The sequence below is a fragment of the Protopterus annectens genome, chromosome 1.part1 (assembly GCF_019279795.1).
Source record: "Protopterus annectens isolate FY-2018-M chromosome 1.part1, PAN1.0, whole genome shotgun sequence".
NCBI lineage: Eukaryota > Metazoa > Chordata > Ceratodontiformes > Protopteridae > Protopterus > Protopterus annectens.
Genome location: NC_056726.1, coordinates 971124739 through 971132237, shown reverse-complemented (window position 1 = coordinate 971132237; position 7499 = coordinate 971124739).

The window sequence follows — 7499 nt, the reverse complement described above, 5'->3', positions numbered from 1 at the left end:
CAGAGATAAAAAACTAATTCTTCTCTCTCCAAAGCAGACATCACTTTCATTACATTGGAGACTTTTTACATGGCAATTCATACACAGATCTTATGTAACCCCTCATAAAATGGAAATATGTTTAAGAAAAATATTGGCTGCTGGAGATGTGATTTATCAATAAAAGCAGACTGGCAACATATGTTCTACGAATGCCATTTGATTAAACCATATTGGGATAAAATAAATTATTTTCTGCAAATGGTATTCAATGATAAATTCCAGATTTCCAAATCTATTATTTTGTTTAATGCACCTGTACCCGACTGTGTGCCAAGAACAAAATATGTAATCTTATGGACTCTCCTAGCTATTGCAAGGAAGAACATTACATCAAACTGGAAATCCAAAGCTTCTCCAACTTTTAAGCAATTCATGAATATGGTGTCAGCAGTATCGCAATTGGAAATGAACACTATTAAAGGAAGAACTGAAAGAACTACATCATTATACGTAGCATGGCAAAAGTAACTGAAATACTGGAGAATAATGACTGCAGCAGATTATAATCAGGAAACAATTGTATAGAAAGTCAATTATATGTCAACAATAGACACCCTTGTAAATACTTTATTTTGATTTTAATGTTTGATATCTGTTTAGAGGTTTTAGCCTACCTTTTTAAATAATTTGTAAATACTTCATTGTCATAAATAACCTGCATTCATGTTTTCTTGTTTTTGGAAATGAATAAAAATATTAAAAAAAAAAAAGAAAACTACATTGATCCATAAATATCAGTTTTGGTAACATCTTTGCCACTCTCTTAGCTAGTATAGAAATAAACACTTTATAATTATGGTTTAACATTGAAATTGGCCTATATGAAGCTCTTAGTTATTAATTATTAAGCATCACTTTCCTCTGACATTAGTATAGTTAATTCTGCCATGCATATTTCCATTTGTGCCTTTTCTTGGTTTCCCCATATCTCTGCTTTATACAAATCTGCATACAATTTCCAAAATATTTCTAATACTTCTACAGGATCTCTGGTTAGTTTTCTTGCCATACACTCCATAAGTTTGGCAGCAGCCCTTTCTACTTTCTGTTGCCTAAGTCAGTGTGTTAAGAGATTTTGTCCACTGGAGTTTTTAACAAAAAATACTTCCTCAACAGCAATGTTTCTAAACTTATACAAATTATCCAAATACTCCTTTATTTCTCCTTTTGGACTCAAATTGCTCCTCCACTTCTGTGATATTCCCCTTCTTCTGCAATACTTTTGACCTTTGACAACCCCTCTACTTATTTTTTTCTTTTCCTCAACCTATTCCTCTTTTATTTATACCATATTTTAAACTCAATCTTCATTTTATCCCTCTCCCTAGCTATTCCTTCTGAAGAAATGTCTGTTTTCCCTATTAACTCTCATATAATTTCCATTACATATTCCTTAAATTCCTCTCTTTTTAACAAATAAGTAAGGAAGTGCCATTGTACATTTTTTCATTGCCCTGTATCATTAACTTATGTCTTTATTAGGGCATGATCTGAAATAGTTACTGGATGCATTTCAAAGTTTTCAATTAAATACTCATGCATCAGTGGCATGTCATTTTTATCCAGTCTAGCACAGCTTTTGTATCTTGTGGAATAATATGTGAGTTCTGTCTGAGATCCTGCTAGTAAGTTCACATCTTCCATTCCGAATATTCTCATATATTTTTTTGGAAATCTACCCTCTTTTGTTATATTTTCCTGTATAAACCTCAAATGTCAGACCATAATAAAATAAAAAAAAAATGGTTATGGTCCAATCTAGGTCCCATTGATATATCTTCACTTTTGCAAATCTAGTTCCAGTCCCCTCCCATAAACAACAGTCCTCCTACAATTCTCTTAAGCTGTATAATATCAGATCTGATGTTGTCAAACTTCCCTTAATCCTTGACTATCAGTTTGGTTCCTTATCTTGGAACTGACTCCGCCATTATTCCAGCTCATGCCTTCCAAAAACAGTCAAACTTAGCTCTACCATTAATGGTCCTCTCAGGATTACCTCAGATCTTGTTTGGTGCTTCAAGTGCCAGACACGTTACTCTACTGTCAGCTCTCGAGCTAGCAGTTTCTTCAATTTGTGAGCGTTATTTAACATTTTCTGTATTTTTCTCCTTATATCTATTTCTTTAATTCTTTTGTAGTTACCCAGCTCCTCTCCTTTACTTAACTGCTGTGTGTTTTTCCTTGGTATACCACCATTGCTAGCCTCCCTCCTTTCCTCTACCTATTTGGTAATCCTCCATACCATTGCTGGTACCTTCCCTTTCCCCTCTCCTTTATCATTATGGTAACTCTTTGATACCATTGCTGGTACACCCTTTAAAAAAAGTGTTTTCTTCTTTCCCTTTCTGGTGTGTGTGTGTGTGTGTGTGTGTGTGTGTGTGTGTGTGTGTGTGTGTGTGTGTGTGTGTGTTTTGATTGACATGGCTGAAAAATCTAAAGGCACTTCAGGCTTCAAGGGATGCCAGAAGTGTGACCGCAAAATGCCAAATTCTGATGGTCATGACTTGCTCGTGTACTGTTTGGGCCCAGTGCCACTTCAGGAAGACTGTTCCATCTGTCATGGGTTTAGCCACTGCGGCCTTGTAGAAAGAAAGAATAATTTGAACCTCAAAGTCATGATGAAATCTAGCTTTGATGAGGCTCTATCTGTGACCTCTAATACTGATATAAGTTCCTTCCTTCTTCTTTTCTTTTAGGCATGAGGGGTTTAAAAAGAGAAGCCATTCGGCTCCTTCACTTTCCTTGGAACTGCCAGAAAAAAACAAAGTGTTCCATGCTTCCCACAGTTTCTGCAAACCTGTCAGGAAAGAGGCTGTCTTCACTGGTGCCAGCAGTGCCGATTTCTGCACTGACAACTACGGTACTCACCTCTTCCTCAGCTTGGACTACTTCACCCACATCCATTCCACCAATCTTGGAAATGAAGGAGTTTTCTTTCAAAGACTTACCATGGACTAGATACTCCCCAAGGATTGATCCCTTTGTGGACCGACTACCAAGCCCCTTTTTGGGTAGACTTCAGTCCCCATCAGTCTACTTGGTCCACTCCATCAAGAGCCTCACACAATCCAATGTTTTGAGGCTGATGGACCAGCTCCTGGTAGCGAGGGGGTTAGCCACTTCCTTGGTTCCTAGCACTTCTGGCTCTGGAGCCTTAGATGATTCTCAACCAACTGTCATTCCTCCCCTGACTCCATCTGAGCCTTCAGTGTTTCCAGTTCCAGCATTCCCAGTGTCGACTGTATTGGCACTGATGAGACCTCTCTGATGCCAATAACTACCCTGAGCTCTTCGGTTCTTTCAGAAATGGAGACCTCTTGGGGTTGGAGCTTCATTGTTGGTTCTGACGAGTGTGATTTGATGCTGATTTTATAGGTCCATAGGTTCCTAGGATGATAATAGGCTATTGGCCCAGAGGCCCTTATAAGCCTAGCCAAGAATTTCACCCATGTTCCCGCAAAGTCAATAGGGTCACAGGTGGGATCCCAGGATATATTTTCTGTTTCCCATCCAGTCGTCCAGGTTCCTCTTAAAGAGAGCTAGAGAGGTACTCTGTTTGACATGGAAAGGGAGTCTATTCCACAGATGGGGGAGTCTTTGGGACACAAATCTATCCAACCAACAAGTTCTATTAATGTAACAAACCAAACCAAACTATAAACGTAAAAAAAGGAAGAAAATCCCAGGCGTGTATCCAGACAACCAAGAGATGAACTATGACACAAGTTTTAGCGCTTTCATTCACTTAATTTAATTTGTGAACTTCTTCAGAAAACAAACATACAATCCTACCCAAGCTCCCTTAAATACTTAAAAACAGGAAATGACATCAAACAATGAAAAATCTAACTAGTACAAAACATATATACTCTTTAACTATAGTAATGTATTTGAACTATAATGATCTAATAATGTAATATATAAAAAAGTAAAGTAGATTACCTTAGAGAGTACTTGACTGAGAACACAGACTTTGGCAACACCAAGATTAATACCATTTGTAGCCTCATGGAACTTGTTTTTGACAATAACTTTTTCAGATTTGACAAAAACATCTATCAACAGATTGCAGGTGTAGCTATGGGGGCTAGGGTAGCACCAGCTTTTGCCAATTTGGTGATGGCAAACTGGGAGCTAAAATTCCTTGTTAAACACCAGAGCAGTAAGGTGCAATCTTATTTTAGATTTATTGACAATTTATTCTTCCTGTGGACAGGCTCATATGAGGAATTTGTAAATATGGTACAAGATATGAACAACACCACAAATTTCTTAGAATTCAAGGTTAGTGGGTTTGGTGAAAACATATCATACTTGGATGTGCAATTAAGTTTAGATAAAGAAAACAACACTTTTCATAGTAGAATATTTAGAAAAGAAATATTTGCAAATCAATATCTACATAAGGAAAGCCTGCATCCATCACACATGAAGAAGGGAGTAGTCAAAGGTCAAATCATTCATCTGAGCAGACTTACAACAGATGATGACATCTTTCTTAATGAAATTACATTTTTAAGATCTTTGTTTCTGCACAGAGGATATGGTGTAGAGTGGATAAAGAAAATAGAACAGGAAGTTATATCTTTAAGGCAGGGAATTGCTAAACCCATTCTTTTGTCAAAGGACATTTGTATAAGTTCAATCTCAGAGAAAATGAAAGTTAAGAACAGTTATTACATTTCATTTCCTTTACCCATAGTTAATGAAATGTGGTTTATAAGGGACATCATAAAAAATAATTGGAAAGTTTTGTTGGGGAACAAGGAATTGGCTGCAAAAATAGGTATAACACCTAGATTTACTTACAATTTACTTACAAAAAGGTGGTCAACATCAAGTCTGTGTTAGAAGTAGATAACAGAAAATATCATGATAACTTCAGAGCAGTAAGTACCAGAAAAGGAACTTATGCTTGTCAAAACTGCAAACAATGCAGATTTATCAGCAATAGCTCCTTTGTGACTGTAAAGTCTTCAAACTATACAGTATGGGCCAAAGGATATTTTAATTGCAACACAGAATTCGTAGTATACATTGCTTGTTGTGTGTCCTGCAACCACTATTATATAGGAAAACAAAAAGAGCTTTGAAATGCAGGATATATGAGCATAATTTAGCTATCAAAACAAAGACAAGTTTAACTCACTGGCAAAACACGCTGCAGTATGTTCAGAATTTAAGAAATTTGAATTTTCAGTGTTAGAGAAAGTCAATGAAGTGGTATTTGGAGGGGATTTGAACAACATTTTAGAATGTAAAGAAACATTATAGCAACTTTGTCTAGCTGTTGATAAATTACCGGGACTTAATGAATCTATAAATTTGAAATGTTTTTTACTAAGTAGGTAATTTCTGAGAAGGATTATAGTTTGCATCTATAAAAAGTATATGTGTATGTGTGTGTGTATACATACTTTTTTAATTAATCAATTTTTTACTTTTTTATATATTACATTATTAGATCATTATAGTTCAAATACATTACTATAGTTAAAGAGTATATATGTTTTGTACTAGTTAGATTTTTCATTGTTTGATGTCATTTCCTGTTTTTAAGTATTTAAGGGAGCTTGGGTAAGATTGTATGTTTGTTTTCTGAAGAAGTTCACAAATTAAATTAAGTGAATGAAAGCACTAAAACTTGTGTCATAGTTCATCTCTTGGTTGTCTGGATACACCCCTGGGATTTTCTTCCTTTTTTTAAGTTCTATTAATGTCACAGACCAGGTTGAGCCCTTGCATGTGGGTTGCATGAGTGGAGTTTGACTTATGGATATGCCGCAACTCCAACAAGGCTGGGTCTGAGATGGCCTTGTATGCCAGATACAGGTCACCTCTGAGCAGCCTGTATGAGACTGAATAGTGTGACAGTGCTTTTAGCCTATCTATATAGGATAGGTTCCAGTAGGTTCTTCAATACAACTGGAAGAGAAAGAAACCTGATGGCAACTTTTTCTAAATGCTGGCTCTCCCCCAGGGTTGAATGACACGATTTCAATCACTAGCAAACTAAAATTAAAAGTATTTGACAAGTGACTAGGTAATGTACAAACCTAACTTTCCTTTTGTATAAACTTCTTTATTGTACTTAATAGTAATTTAAAGTAATTAGGTAACCCTAGGTAAGACAAAGAAGCATTTGATTACATTCTTAATGAATTTTTTTTGTGTTAAGTATGAGTATTGTTTTTGTTTTATTTTTAAATAATACTTATTTGGTTTAAAACAATTAATTTGCTTTATAACACATTTTTATGGTTGTTTTTAACTTTGAAACAACATTCTTAATTTTTTATGGTTCAAACTTTTGTTAGGAGACTGGTTGCTGCTTTTTGGTATTTCATTGTTTAACACTTAAATATGCAATTATTCTATTCACTAATTATGTTACCATTGGTTGATTAATTTATTGGGCTCAATTCCTATGTATATAAGTAAGGGGTTTACTTGTTTTAATTGTCTGATGAAGTTTGGTCACAGGTACCAAATGAAAGTGCTTACACTTTATGGTAAATAAAAGTTTGGTCATACAGCTGGTGTTCCTGGCGTCATCTGTTGGACTTGTGTTTGCTGGTTACTTTTATTCCTGGTTTTTGGTCATTTGTATTTCTCCACCATGGCTGAGGGGAACCCAGGCATCTGTTATGAGGATTTTAAAAAGTTACAAGATTCGGTGCATTCCCTTACTCTTCTGGTGCAGCAACTGATTCCTAAAACTTCTAATATAGTAAGTCATGATATTACGGACTTGGATTTTAATGTGACCCCACAAGTTCTAAGGGAGCAGGGTGAAGAACTGAATAATGGGTCACCACCTGTTCCTTCTGAAGTTCCACTTTTGCGGACAAATTCTCAAAAAAGACAGCAAAGGCAACAATGTTAATGTTGCCCATGGTCACAGCTTGCAGAATAGTACGCTCGATTCCTGGTTACTGAGGAGCGTACCATTTGATAAACAACCTGAGGGGGCTGACAGTAACAAGTTCACAAGTTATGAAAATAAATTACTTGAATACAAAAAGGTACAACAAGAAAATAAATACCTTTTACAATGTATCAATTCTCGCCAGGTCCCTAAGGAGTTGCGGACGTGGAAATTTCCTTCTGGACTTGTCCAGCATTCTCTTTTTCATCAGGGGTTACTGGCACTCTTTGACCGACATGGGTGTGAACTAATGGAACTAATGGTAAAGTACAACCAGGAACGCTTGGATGCTCTGTCTCTGGAGGTGCGCCATTTAGATCAGGATATTCACAGGAACAGATTTCATGAAACTTTCTGTTCCAAATATGATGCTATCTACAGACAAGTAGTCATACTGTAGCTATCATAGCTAGCTATAAGGCTAGAAACCTTGAGAGAGACAGGAAGGCCTATGCAGTTGGCAAGGCTTATCCTGCCCCTCCATTTGTAACAGCACATCAGGGTCCATATCGTGTGGCTACAGAGA